General features: G+C 44.4%; 1 long non-coding RNA gene across 1 annotated transcript in view; it reads right to left on the bottom strand.

Moving 5' to 3' along the window:
* Positions 1-15212, bottom strand: part of LOC140734751 (uncharacterized) — a 39058-nt gene extending 23846 nt beyond the window's left edge. The window contains exon 1 of the long non-coding RNA XR_012100606.1: positions 14937-15212. This is a non-coding gene — a long non-coding RNA (uncharacterized lncRNA). The remainder of the gene's footprint in view (positions 1-14936) is intronic.
* Between the last annotated feature and the right edge of the window lie 306 nt (positions 15213-15518).

Below are 15518 nucleotides of genomic sequence, written 5' to 3'. Positions count from 1 at the left end.
TTACATAAGGAGTAAAAAGGAGGTGAGAGTTGATATTGGACCACTGGAAAATGATGCTGGTGAGGTAGTAATGGGGGACAAAGAAATGGCAGATGAACTTAATGGGTACTTTGCATCTGTCTTCACTGTGGAAGACACTAGCAGTGTGCCAGAGGTCCATGAGTGTCAGGGAGCAGGAATGTGTGCCATTACTATTACAAAGGAAAAACTGGAAGGCAAACTCAAAGGTCTTAAGGTGAATAAGTCAATTGGACCAGATGAACTACATCCCAGAGTCCTGAGAAAGATTGCTGAAGAGATAACAGATGCATTGGTCATGATCTTTCAAGAATCACTTGATTCTGGCATGGTCCTGGAGGACTGGAAGATTGCAAACGTCACTCCACTCTTTAAGAAAGGAAATCATAGGTCAGTTAGTCTAACCTCAGTGGTTGGGAGTCTATTATTAATGATGAGGTTTTGGGGTACTCGGAGACTAATGATAAAATAAGTCAAAGTCAGCATGGTTTCTGTAAAGGGAAATCTTCCCTGACAAATCTGTTAAAGTTCTTTGAAAAAGTAACGAGCAGGGTGGAGAAAGGAAAGGCAGTAGATGTAATTTTCAGAAGGCGTTTGATAAGGTGCCACACATGGGGGTGCTTAACACGATAAAATCCTATGGTGTTACAGGATAGATACTGGCATGGATAGAGGAATGGCTGACAGGCAGGAGGAAGCGAGTGGGAATAAAAAGCGCCTTTTCTGGCTGGCTGCCTGGGACCACTTTTTTCCACATTGTTTATCAGTGATTTGGATAATGGAATTGATGGCTGTGTGGCAAAGTTTGTGGATGATACAAAGATAGGTGGAGGGATAGGTAGTGCTGAGGAAGTAATGTGATTGCAGGCAGACTTAGACAAATTGGAAAAGTGGCCCAAAAAGTGGCAGATGGAATACAGTGTTGGGAAATGTATGATAATGCATTTTGGTAAAAGAAGCAATAGTACGGACCATTACCTAAATGGGGAGAAGGTTCAAATATCAGTCGTGCAGAGGTACTGAAGAGTCCTCATGAAATACACCCAGAAAGTTAATTTACAGGTTGAGTCTGTGGTAGAGAAGGAAAATGCAATGTTGACATTTATTTCAAGGGGAATAGAATATAAAAGCAAGGAGATAATGCTGAGACTTTATAGGACACTAGTCAGACCGTACTTAGAGTATTGTCAACAGTTTTGGGCCCCATATCTCTGAAAGGATGGGTTGTCTTTGAAGGTTCACAAGGATGATTCTAGGAATGAAGAGGCTAATGTATGGGGAGTGCTTGGCAGCTCTGGGCCTGTACTCACTGGAACTTAGAAGAGTACGGGGGAGATTTCATTGCAACCTACTGAATGTTGAAAGGAATAGATAGGGTGGATGTGGAGAGGATGTTTCCTGTGGTGGGGATATCCAAAACTAGAGGCTACAGCCTCAAAACAAAGGGGCGACCTTTTAAAATAGAGGTAAAGAGGAGATTTTTTAGCCAGAATGCTCTGCCACAGATTGTCTGAAGTTGATAGTTTCCTGATCATTCAGGGTAGCAAAGATATGGTGAGAAGGTAGGTGTGTGGAGTTGAGTGGGATCTGTGATCAGCCATGATGGAATGGTGGATCAGACTTGATGGGCGGAATGGCCTAATTCTGCTCCTATGTCTTATGGTAATTGTACTCATAAATGATTACCACAATGACTTAAGCAGGATTACATCATACGTGTAGTCATGGTGCTGAAAGCTTTAACAAACCAGCTGGTAGGACATATTCAACCTCTGACTGCTGGAGTTGGAAGTTCCTACCTGCTTCACAGGGGCAGCAATCATGTTGGTACCCAGGAAGAGCAGGGTGAGCTGCCGCAAAGACAATCACCTGATAACACTCACATCTATTGTAAGAAGAACTTTGAGAGGTTGGTCGTGGCTAGAATTAACTCTTGCCTGACCAAGGATCTGGACCCGCTGCAATGTGCCTATTGCCACAACAGGTCAACAATCTCCACTTGCCTTTGAAGCACTAGACAACAGAAAAACGTATGTCAGGCTGTTGCTTATTGATCACAGTTCAGCGTTCAACATCATCACCCCCTTACTACAAATCAACAAGCTTCAAAACCTCGCCTTTATACTTCCCTCTGCAAATGGATCCATGTCCACCTTATCAGGAGACCACAGACAGTGCAGATCGGTAATAACATCTCCTCCTCACTGACAATCATCACCTGCACACCTCAAGTATGCATGCTCAGCCCATAGCTCTACTCTCTACAATCATGACTGTGTGGCTAGGCACAGCTCAAATGCCATATGTAAATTCGCTGATGATACCACTGGCAGAATATCAGGTGTTGTTGGCGGAATCTCAGATGGCGACAAGTAAGTGTGCAGGAATGATATATGTTGGCTGGTTGAGTGGTGTCACAACAACAAACTCAAACTCAAGGTCAGCAAGATCAAGGAAGGGGGAGACAGGAGAACACACACACCCGACTTCATTGAAGGGACAATGGTGGAAAAGGTGAGTTGCTTCAAGCTCCTGGGCATTAGTATCTCAGAGGATCTATTCCAGGCACGTGAGCAGCTCTACTTCCTTAAGAGCCTGAGGAGATCTGATATGTGACCAAAGATATGCAAATTCCTGCAGATATATATAGCAGAGTGCATTCTGACTAGCTGCATCAGAGCCTGGTATGGAGGCTGTAATGCACATGATTTCAATGGGCTGCAGAGGTTTGTAGACCCCTCATGTTACTACCACTGGGGAGGAGGTACAGGAGACTGAAGGCCCACACTCAATGTTTTAAAAACAGTTTCATCCACCACCATCAGATCTCTGAACAATTCATGAACACATGAATACTATCTCATTATTCATCTTCTGCAAGATTTATTTATTTTGTAACTTATAGTAATTTTATGTCCTACACTGTACTGCTGCTAAAAAAAACAACAAATTTCACAATATATGTCAGTGAAAATAAACTTGACTCTAATACATCAATTATGGATAGCAGAATGATGAAAAAGCCAGACAATGTGTTTCAGTTTCAGGTACTGTTGCTCTATGTTTGCTGCAGGCACACATTTTTGTTCGAACATGAAATCAAGGCTGAGGTTCCTTGCTGTATTGTTTTCAATTTGCTGCTGGGCCGGGGAGCGTTAGGGTTGGGGGAAATGGTACAAAGAGGAATATTGTCAAGAGCTCTCAAGTTAAAGGCAGAGTCTTGGTTGAGGAGATCTTTGAAGTGTTCCTCCCAGTGGGAATTGACTGCCTCACTATCTTTGATGAGCTCCCTTCCAGTCTGGGCTTTCAGGGTGAGTCATTGCTCTGAAACTAGCCATGACATCACTAAAGAATTCATGCAGGCCATGGTGATTGATGAATTGTTGGATCTCCTACATTCTTCTCTTAAGGTCATTGATTCCTTTAGACTTCCCCTCCCTCCTCTCCAAATGAATCATTTTTCTGATGAAATGACTGAGCATGACATTTCATAACCCTATTTTATGAGAGGGACAATTATATTAATGGACGCATCCCTGAATCAGCAACTGGAACTTGTTAGAGCACATGACCAACAAAGTGACAGACCATTGAGGAGCTAACAACTGATGCACTTAAACTGTTTCGTATACTCCGTCCTTTCCCTTGGCTAAGCCAAATATGTTGATGGTAACTGAAAACTTGCCTTGAGGAAATCAACATTGGAGAACTCAAGAACCCCAGTAAGAAGGTGCTACTTAGCCAGCATCACACAGCAAATATGAAGATACCTAACCCACCGGAACAGAGGTGTCCATAATCCCAGACTGTTCTGAAGTCCACTATCATTAGTATTCTTCTAGTTTATCTATCAGAAAATAGTTGGACTAGTTTAAGGACAAGAAATCTAGGAGTTCATAAATCATAAATACAAGGTGTTCTTGGACTGGAAGCCTGATAACCATGGGGGAGAAAACAATCTTCAAGCCTCTGAAAGAAAACAAGGTTAATATGCCTTATTGACTAGAAACACAATTTGGAAATCCAGAAATAATGGAAGTCATAAAATTAATGCAAATTCTTCTTCTATTTCCATGCATAAATCTCCTTTATCTTTCCACTGGATTTTGCCAGGGTCAATGTAACCAACAATAAGTCTTAAATGATATCTCCTAAGTTCACATTATGAGGCTGTAATTTCTTTTATTACTGCTCACGATACTGAATGGTTCATTGGGGCAAGAGTGATAGCAAGGTGGCTTCATGCATGAATAATAACCATCGTGGGAAGGCATCAGGGATGTGGAATGGGATGAATGACTTAATTCTGATCCTATGTTTTAAGGTATTATGGATTAGCTTCCACAAAATTCCAGACATGAAATCGACCATCTCCCCCCACCCATCCCAATATTTGGTCTCAATTTCTTCCCGTGAAAGAATGGACAGAGAAAACATCAATGCTCAGGGGATAGGAGCAGGCTGGAAAGGCCGAGTTAGCAATTCAATAATTCATGACTGGGTGTGATTTGCCTGGTAGGAGTTCATTAGAATCCCATATGAAAGATATAATCTTGGACAAGTGTGCAGGAAGTCTCCTTTAATTGCCAGTGTCTCACAGGTCAGACAAGTGGTGAGTGAAAACCTCAGAGGGTGCAAGAGCCTACATTGTGTTTGTTGAATGTTTGTTCATTTCCCTGGACACTGCCTGGCCAACTGAGTTCCGCCAGCATTTTGTCTGTTTTGCAGGAGTGTTGTTTATTTTTCTTAGCATGCACGAATTCTTGTAAGTTTGAAAAAAAAACCTCATAGTACAATGCCCTAAAACTGAAATATTTTATATTTGTACTCATTAACTCATAACACAAATAGGTGACTTAATGAAAGTCTGGGATCTAATCACCAAAACATTCCAGAAATTGTTATATGCAGTACATTTTTTCAATGGGGTGTCCTCCTTCAGAGAAGCTAGGGTACATATTTCCACTCTGTCACAGAGACCTCAAATAAGGCAGGAGTTGGGAAGCTTTAATGACAAGGCTAATATGACGGCACTGCTGGTTAACATTGTATCCTGCTTCAGCAAATGAAGAAAGATTACAGATAACCTAGAGGGGAATGTTCCACAGTGATAGGCCACCACAAGTCCACTCTAGAAGCTCGATGCCATTCTTTGTTGTTTCTAGTGGTAATCTTGTCCCACTGCCTCAGCTGGTTCATTGGGTCCTGGTAAGATTCTGATCTCAGCTTATTTACTGAGTACCGGTGACAATTCTGTCACGTAGCAGCTGCTAATTCACAGCACAGGAGTGGCAGTCCTGGATTATTCAGGCGACAGCTGCTATGACTCAGACATGGAGGCTCCCCAGAATCATACTACTGTCCTTCAGCCTTACACTCATCAAGCTGGTAATCAAGATGGCACTACCCAGGTGCAGCTTAAAGCTCTTCAGGAACAGTGAAACACCAATAGACAGTGATTACTGAGTAAAGGAGTGTCATTTGTGAGCAAATTGCTGCTCTCATTAGCCACTGGGAGCACACTCGGGACTCGACAATAGAAACGCGATTGCTGCATGCGAACAGATGGCTGTTCTGTATGAGGAAAGAGGTGCTGCATGTGAGCAGATTGCTCTCCTGTGCTGGCAGAGAGCTGTCAAATGCGAGTCTCGGAATCAGAAGTATGGCACGGTTATCAGAGTAGATATGGGAACTCATCGCAAAGCTCCAGCAATAGTCCTGCTCAGATTGCACAGGGAGCTGACTGCAAGGAAAAGATCGAGGGTGGCAGAGATGCATTTGTCTCTGTCAGCTGGGTGGACTACAGATCTGGAAGTTCGAAGTGCATTAGTGCAGTGTTAATACGAGCCGGTCGCTGCACCCTGTTTAGATTTTACTGATATGCACAGTCAGGACATTAATGTCCTCCACCACATTCCTCAAAGTCCAACGCTCTCTTAGCATCAGTCCACCACCCACGTGTGCTCTGAAGCAGCACACACACCAGTGCCCCACAACCAGCCATCCTGGGACGTTTCTTCAGTTGGCCTTGGAAGCAATCAGAAGCCCATCCGTTTACTTGCAAGATCTTCTTGTGGGTCATTGAGGAAATATGTCCTGAATGTGGCATGGTAGCATAGTGGTCAGCACACTGGCCTCACAGTGATTGGATGCACCAATCAGCGTTCGATTCCTGCCTCTGTCTTTAAGGAGTTTGAGTGTTCTCCCTGTGACCATGTGGGTGTCCTCTGAGTGCTCTGGTTTCCTCCCAGATTCCAAAAATGTATTGGTTAGGGTTAGGGTTAGGATTAGTGAGTTGTGGGCATGCTATGTTGGTGCTAAAAGTATGATTTGCCAGCTGCCCCCAGCACAATCCTCAGAATGTGTTGGCCATTTAGGCAAAAAGACACATTTCACTGTGTGTTTCGATGTTTTGGTCTACGCGCGACAGACAGACAGACATACTTTATTGATCCCGAGGGAAATTGGGTTTCATTACAGTCGCATCAACCAAGAATAGTGTAGAAATATAGCAAACAACCATAAATAATTAAATAATAATAAGTCAATTATTCCAAGTGGAAGTAAGTCCAGGACCAGCCTATTGGCTCAGGGTGTCTGACAAATAATGCTAATCTTACCTTATCTCAAATAGAAAGAACACAGAAACCAAAATGAAGCCTGGTAAATAAGGAGTCTGGTAATCTAGTACCAATTCATCAGATCTCACAAGTATTGGAATCGTGAAGGTATTAGAGAGGGAGTGTTTTAACCCAACTGATAATTTTCAATCTTTGCACTATTTGTGTTTATTACTGTTATGAGGATTCTAGCCTTGTGTAATTTCATCACTTAGGGAAAGTTGCCTGTTTCATGACACGGGGATAAGTGATGCAGATGTAGAAGCTGCTGGCAGACCCTGCCATTTCTCATATGCGTGTGTTGCTCCAGATTTTCTGCATCTGTAGTCTCTCTTGTGTTACCATCCTGTTTGTGGCCTCTTGGAATGCATCTTTTTTTTTCCTCACTGTTTATCAGATATTTGAGTTTCGTCTAATTATTAAACTTCAATAGTGACTTCAGGAACTCAACTCCAATGGTCACAAACTGCTCCAGGAAAATAAATATTTTAATTGCTGAAGCATCACATTTAACCAAAAGGGTTTAAAGAACAGTTTATATAGTTGAAATTCAAAGTCAAATTCATATATGTCTCCATATACTATTTTGAGATTCATCTTCTTGTGGGAATTCAAAAGACAACAAACTATGCAAATACAAAAAGAAAAACAACATAATAATAATAATAAATAGAATAAGTAATAAATAAAATTGAGAGCATGAATTGTAGAGTCCTTGAAAGTGAATCCATAGGTTGTGTAATCAGTTTAGCGTTGGGGTGAGTAAGGTTATCCACTCTGGTTCAGGAGCCTGATGGTTGAGGGCTAACAACTGTTCCTGGAGCTGGTGGTGAGGGACCCAAGGCTCCTGTACCTCCCTCTTGATGGCAGCAGTGAGAAGTGAGCATGGACTGGGTGACAGGGGTCCTTGATCATGTTTGCTGCTCTCCTAAAGATGTGCCCAATGGTGGGGGGAGCTTTACCTGTGATGGACTGGGCTATATCCACTACTTATAGTTGGATTTTCCATTCAAGGGCATAGCAGGTTTTGATGTCTGTGATGTAACCACTCAGTATACTCTCCACCGAAGTTAAACTACATAGAAGTTTGTCAAAGTTTTAGATGACATGCCGAATCTTCACAAACTTCTAAGAAAGTAGAGGTGCTGCAGTGCCTTCTTTGTAATGGTGTTTATGTGCTGGATTCAGGACAAATTCTCTGAAATTATAACACCGAGGAATTTAAAGTTACTGACCCTCTTCAGCTCTGATCCCTTGATGAGGACTGGCTCATGAACCTCAAGTTTCATCCTTCTGTTGACAACAATCAGCTCTGGTTTTACTGATGTTGAATGAGGTTGTTGTTACGGCACCATTTAGCCAGATTTTCAATCTTTCTCCTGTATTCTGATCTGTTGCCATTTCTGAAGGTGCCAACAACAGAAGTGTCATCATATATGGTATGGGAGCTGAATTAGCCTCACAGTGAGTAGAGCAGGGGGCTAAGCACACAATTTTGTAGTGCCCCTGTGCCGATGGTGATTGTGGACGAGATATTGCCAATCCAAGCTAACTGAGGTGACTAAGCTAGTCTTTGTAGTGTTGTATATTGCCTATTTTGTTTAATATGAATACAATGAAAAATAAAGGTTTTGTGCCCAAGCAAGCTTTGCTTACAAATGGCTGATATTCAGCATCCTGAAGTGAAAAAAGCCATTCACATATTTATTATTTTAAACTGGATGCAGGGATGGAAAGACCTATGTATTGAAATTCTTGAAGGTGGCAGATCTTCGAGGGACTGGTTCGTAAGTATGCAGGATCATGCCTTCACAGAGAGAAGGACAGAATACGAAAGTGGGGAAATTACACTGAACCGTTGAGTAGACCAGAACAAGGGTATTGTGTAAAATTCTTATACTTTGTAACTCTCAGTCCGGCTAGTGGCTTAATCTAGGGGAAGACAGTCGCCGGCCCGGTCAAACTTAAGAAATCTTGTTTGGGTGGATGCTGCGTGATGCGTTCCCCCGTTACAAATCAGTACCACGAAATAACAAACAGTACACAATATGCGAATAAACGATTGAGCTTTATAATTCTTAATTTGACTATATGGTTAGCAAAGAAACAAAAAAGGGCTCATTCTCATGAAACAGTCTAATGCGCAACGTTGGAGCTCACGGTTCAGTCCACTGGTTCCCCGTCGACCTTCTCTGAGCATAGCTGACCCTCAAACCCTTGTTCCAAGTCCACTCCATCCAGCAGTCTACCAGCTTTCTCCATTTGCGTCTTCTCTCCTCACCTCTCCCCGACAAAAGACCGCAAAGTCCCTGCTCCGTGACCCACAGGAAAGAACAACATCCCTCTCATTGGATAACCCACATTCCAAAGCCCTGTTATCTCTAGTCATAACCCAAACATTGCTGCTACAGAAAAACCATTACCTTAGCAGTGAAACATTACAGGGAGGCCATTACATTAGCAGTGAAACCTTACAGCGCTTTACACTCTCCCCCCACCAAATTTAGTCATGTCCTCATGACATTGAGATGATTTGCAAAACACAAAGTTCAATCCAGGTGTAAAAGGCAGTGACATAGCTCCCCAAAATGATAGGGGTCACATTCTGTTCCCCCAGTGCTACGTAGGCCAGCCTATCCGGTGGTCTCCTAATTCTCTGAGACCTCCGTACCCCCTCACCTAACTCTTCAGGTTCAGACACTACTAGGGACACTTCTGGTCTACCTAGCGAGGCCTCCCCTGATCTATCACTCATGCCCACCTGCGACTCAGACCCCTCTGTCCCATGACTAAGCCCCACTTCATCCCCTGCAGGGTCCCGCTGCAACCCAGGCTGTCTATAGATAGCTCCCCCACTTCACCTGACTCAGCGGGAGAAGGGCCAGGAGTCTCTTCCTCAATCAATGGGGAGTTAGCAAAAGGCAGCATATACCACACCTCCAGGTCCACCTCCAGGTCCTCATCCTCCGAATCAGTATTCCTCTCAGAGGTAGGGGCCGGCCTAACCTCTCCTGCTGTGGGCCCTGCAGTGAAGCCCCCCCTCAGTTTCTGCAGAGTCCTCTTACTAGGTGTAGGCTCCAAGTCGGTCTCTGGGTCTGCCTGCACCTCTTGTCCCAGGGGCAGCAGGTGGTTCCCATGGAGAATCTTGACAGGCCCATTCCCATCCCTCTGGTTTCACCCAGAAAACTGATATTTGATTCTCCACCACATAGGGCTTAGCCGCCCAGCGGTCGGCCAACTTATGTTTCCCAGGTAGCCCCAAATTCTTTGAGGACCTGGTCTCCCAGCAGGAGTTGGGAGAACCTCACCTTTTGATCAGACCTCCTCTTATTTCTTTGATTCTGCTTGGCAGCCGCGACCCCAGCTAATTCATAAGCCCTTTTCAGCTCTCTTCTCATATCAGACACATATTTCAGACAAGTCTTCGGTGGTAAGTCACCCCTGCCAGTCCCAAAACAAAGGTCAATGGGCAACCTCGCCTCGTGCCCAAACATCAGATAGTATGGCGAGTACTCGATAGCTTCATTTCGGGTACAGTTGTAACTGTGGACCAGATGTCCAATATGTTGACTCCACCTGCTCTTGCTGATCTCCAAAAGCCAGAGCATGTCTAGCAAGGTCCGATTAAACGTCTCGGATTTGGATCACCCTGCGACTTCTCGACTCCAAGCATGCCCGGTAACTCATGGATGAGTCCTGCTTGCCTGTACCCCAGCAGGAAATCCCAACTCCCCCTCGTGGTCTTCTGGAGCATCCCCTCAAAGAGCATCACCCTCAGGCACTCCGGGAAATTTGGGTTTCCCCATCACTCTCGCTACTTCCCCAGGCTGTACCACCATTGGCTTCAACTGGGTGAACCACACAGTCCCTCGTCTAAATTTGGTCCAATCCGGCCCACGGATTTCCTCAAAAGCGGCTCAAAACAGTGGGTGCACAGACAATGTTCCCAGAAAGCTCTCCCAGCCTTCTCGTTGCAAGCCCCCATGAGCCTCCTCACAAGAGGGGTGTTGGTCCCCACCAGAATTGAAACCCTGTCCTTCTCAATGAGGTCCGGACAAACCAGCACTAATGTATCAAGGACCTCAGACACTCCCACATCGACCTTTAAGAGCTCCAGCTTCACTGAGGAATAACTGTCTTATGGATAATCACTAGCACTAAGCCCCAGATCTCCAGTGCCCTGAATGGGGTCAATGGTAAATGCTTCAGATACCAGTTGTAAAATGAACGGTACAACAACATGATCTGCGACCCGGTGTCGAATATGGTTTAGCATAAATATCCTCTGTACGTAGCAACACACTGAGCATGGTCCCACTAAGCCTTTAGGAATAGGGTCTTTTGACTTTCGGGGGTTCTGTCGTACACTATATTGCTGGGAACGTGCTCCCCCAGAGACACCAGGCCGTTCCCTCATTGGGTCTCCACTGAGTTTTCGCAGTGACACTCTCTGCTTAGTACCCGGGGTCACTCTCCTTCTGGCGTGGCACCTGCTGCCAGCAGCCCTCCACACTGTTCATCTTCTTAGGGGATACGCTCCCCCCCATCAGCTCCATCATACGGGCCAGGGGGTCACACCCTGTAATAACAGCCGTGACATCTCCGTTCTCAGCTCGGCCACAATCTCCTCTACCGCTCCCGTGGTCACTTCACTGTAGGGGACCACTACCGAGGACTGTATCCTGCTGACATAGGCCTCCCACACCTCTGCCGTGTTCTCCTCTTCCCGTACCTCTCTGATCAGCTCAATAAAAGAGGGAAGGGGGGCACGTCTTATGAGACTGTCAGAGACCCCAAGCAATCAGGTCCTGGGACTGGGCACTCTGGCTATCTGGTCCATTCTTAACTGATCCCCCTCAGCAGCCTGAGTGATCCCTCTGCGCCACAAGGAATTTAGCTGCCTCTCTTGCTGAAAAATAAAAGCAGAAAGCTTCTCCCCCTTCTCCTGACGCATGTTCTGAAACCCCGCCATGAGCTCTGTCGGGCCAAAAGCATTGTCCAGTGCTTACATGTAATTGACAGCTGTCGCTACGGGATACCGCAACCTGACGATTCTCACAATGTCAGCAGCCCGCCCACTCAAACTCAACCAATCTCTGCCGCTTTACATCATCAGAGCACGGCCACCCATCTAACTAAGAGGTCTGTTCTGCCCATGTTTCATACTCCTCTTTCCCTTTTGGGGTGGGCGTTATTCCAGAGAATAGGCAGAGCCTACCATAGAAGGGAGTTTGAACCTGGGTGTTTTTCCATTTATTCGCCAGAGAGGTAAGGGCGGATACTAACTCAGAATTCTCACTCTTCATTGGTGGACGGGGATTAATTAGACATTCCAAATCTGACCACTCCTTCCCCTCACTCCTCAGAAACGATGGAAACCTGTCTTTGAAATCTCCGCTCACCCCAGCTACCTCTGTGTCAGCACTGGTCTGCATTAAAGTGAGAGCTGTGCCCGCCATTTTATCAAACCTCCTCTGCGCAATTTCAACTTTAACATTACGTAACAGGCGAATTAACAATTCATCAGGAGTACGAATATCTACCCCACTGGTTCAAAGCTCAGGGTAATCATACAGCATGCAACAAAATCAATCCCGAACAATACCCCCATAATTGTAACTCTTGGTTTGGCTAGCGGCTTAATCTAGGGGAAGACAGCCCCCAGCCCCCGGCCTGGCTAAACTTAAGAAATCTTGTTTGGGCGGATGCTGCACGATGTGTTCCTGTTATAAATTCGTACCCCGAAATAACAAACAGTACACAATATGCAAATAAATGATTGAACTTTATAATTCTTAATTTGACTATATGGTTAGTAAAGACACCAAAAAAAGGGCTCATTCTCATGAAACAGTCCATTGGTTCTCCGTCAACCTCCTCTGAACATAGCTGACCCCCGGACTCTTGCTCCAAGTCCACTCCATCCGGCGTCTCCATTCACGTCTTCTCTCCTCATCTCTTCCCGACAAAAGACTGCAAAGTCCCTGCTCCCTGACCCACAAGAAAGAACAATAACCCTCTCATTTGATAGCACTGTTACGCCTGTGCCCCCCCTCCTTTTTGAGAATCGCAAGATTGCTATTAAGTCAGGTCAGGAGACCCAGGAAATGAGAGAGAGACGTTTGGAATGTCCTGGCCCTCAGCGATACAAAGCCACGGAAAAGGTCATTGTCTCGTGGAGACAGAATTGTGTATTGAGTACTGTGCTTCGTGGAAGCCCTCAGGCAACGTGGGCTGGTTGGGGGATGGCATCATTCCACCCTGATTGACATCTGAGACCCTGTGAGTCAGGATAAAAGAGGGTCTGGGGAACAGCTCTTGACACGCACCAGGAGAAACGCTAGAAGTTCCGTGACAGCGTCTAATAGCGACAACCGGTGGAGGGCCCACGTGTGTCCTTTCCCGTTGCCCCGGGATTGAGGCCCTACCACGGAAGGCGGGTTAGCTAAGGAAGAGATCACCACCGACGCCATTTCGAAGGATCGACATCTTAAAACGGAAAACTGGGCAAATTCTAAACCTCCGTCTCTCTCTCCAACCAAAAGCTGCAGCTTGAATGAACTAAAGTGACTTTTATATTTCCAGCGGACAATACATTATCCCCTAGACAACGATAGAGCTATTTCTTCTTGATTATTATTATACCCGCGCTTTTAGATTTAGTATTGATGACGTATATTATCTGTATGTTTGCATTGATATTATTTTTGTGTATTTTTATCAATAAATACTGTTAAAAATAGTACCATCAGACTTCAACGGACCTCTCTATCTTTGCTGGTAAGTGACCCAGTTATGGGGTACGTAGCAGCACATATTCCAGAGCCCCGTTATCTCTAGTCATAACCCAAACGTTGTTGCTACAGAGAAACCATTACCTTAGCAGTGAAACATTACAGAGAGGCCATTACATTAGCAGTAAAACCTTACAGCATGTTACACTTGCACTTTCAGAAGGACATGAAGGTCCAAGACAAGAGATACTAGAATACCTTCAGGGATGAGAGAGTTCAATTATGAAGATAGCCTGGGGATCTTCTCCACAAAGCAGACTATGTCTATGAAGGTTTATAATTGCAAAATAGATTGGTACTAACAGATGGTGCAGGGTCTAGACGACACAGATATTTTAAAAAAATGAGCGAATGTGAGGAAAAACAATTTAACACAGTAAAGTGATTATAATCAGGAACTAACTCTTCATAAGTGAAACTAACAGGTAGTTAAGGAGAAATAATTTGCTCAACTATGAGGTAAGAGTAGGGGCGTGAGTATAATTAGGCAATGCTCCTAAAAACAGCATGGACTTGATGGACAAAATAACTCCTTCAGGCTATCATGACTCAGGGCAGCACTGTAGTCAATTTCCACTACTGCTTGTAAGGCGTTTGTACGTTCTCCCTGTGACAGTGTGGGTTTTCTCTGGATACTTCAATTTTCCTCCCACATTCCAAAGGCATATTGGTTAGGATCAGTAAATTGTGGGCACTAGGAGCATGGTGATACTTACAATCTGCCCCAAGCCCATTCTTGGACCATGTTGGTCATTGCTGCAAATGATATACTTCAGTCTATGTTTTGATGTACATGTGACAAATAAAGCCAATCTCTCTCTTTAATTCTACAATTCTGCATAACTTTTGCATGGTGTTCATTGAGTTTTTGCAGGGTAATGGCGGGAGATCTGAAGAAGCTTCAAGGCATCCTCCTGTGAACGAAGATTTCAGCTTGCAGACCTACAGTACGTTTCCATATATGCTGAATTCGGACAATTGTTCTCCTTTAATGTGACTGTCCTATGTTCGTATCATGGCTCATTTAATCTCAGCAAATCTGTCATAACTTGACAGCCACATACACCAAATCTTGAGCAAGACCCACTAGGTACTGAATCAGAGGCAGGAATTAGATCAGTTATTTTCAGTACTCTGCCTCAGGCCAACCTAGAAGCTTGGGCATTATCAGCTAATTCAGAAAGGAATAAAAGTAGATTTAAGGTAAAACAGTGTTGAAGAGACTCCATGCCAATTCTAATCAAGGTTTAGTGTAACAGGTATTCTAATACTCTTGACAACATCTAAGAAACTTGAAACTATCTAGAACAGTGGTTCCCAACCTTGGGTCTATGGACCCCTTGCTTAATGGTATTGGTCCATGGCATAAAAAAGTTGGGAATGCCTGATCTAGAACAAAGCAACCTGTTTGATTAATATTTCACTTACCATCCTTAACATTCCTTCTCTTCACCCAGTGGTCACAGTAGTGAACCATCTACAAAAATGCATTGATGGTACTCACCCAGGCTATTCTGACAGCACCGTCTGAGGTAATCCTTCATCTTTGTTGAGTGTAATTCCAGAATTCTCTTGCAGGAGTCCCTTCAGTGAACTGTTCAAGAAGGCAGTTCACCACTAAGTTCTTAAGGGAAGTTCAATAAATGCTGGCCTTGCAGGGAATGTCCACATTCTATAAAATGGCTTTGAACACTATGTCAATAAAAATGCCAAATGTATTGAGCCTACTTAAACTAGTAAGATGGGGGGGGGGGGGGCGGAAATCAATTTGAGGAAACTATGGGAGAGGAGGTTAGTTCACCAGTAGAGCAAGTAAGTAGACAGTGTGTGAGGGAGGAAAGGCAGGTGATGGAGAAGGGATGCGCTCAGCCTGAAGATGTAGGGGAGAAGAAAGAAAAGGATAATAAATTTGAATGCATTGTTAGGGATGAAAAGAGGGGAGGAGGTGGAGAGTATCTTAAATGTATCTATTTTAATGCTAGGAGCATTGTAAGAAAGGTGGATGAGCTTAAAGCGTGGATTGATACCTGGAATTATGATGTTGTAGCTATTAGTGAAACATGGTTGCAGGAAGGGTGTGATTGGC

This window comes from Hemitrygon akajei, chromosome 10 (genome assembly GCF_048418815.1).
Source record: "Hemitrygon akajei chromosome 10, sHemAka1.3, whole genome shotgun sequence".
Lineage (NCBI taxonomy): Eukaryota > Metazoa > Chordata > Chondrichthyes > Myliobatiformes > Dasyatidae > Hemitrygon > Hemitrygon akajei.
The sequence above is the reverse complement of the archived record's forward strand: the minus strand, read 5'-3'. Positions and strand labels throughout refer to the sequence as shown.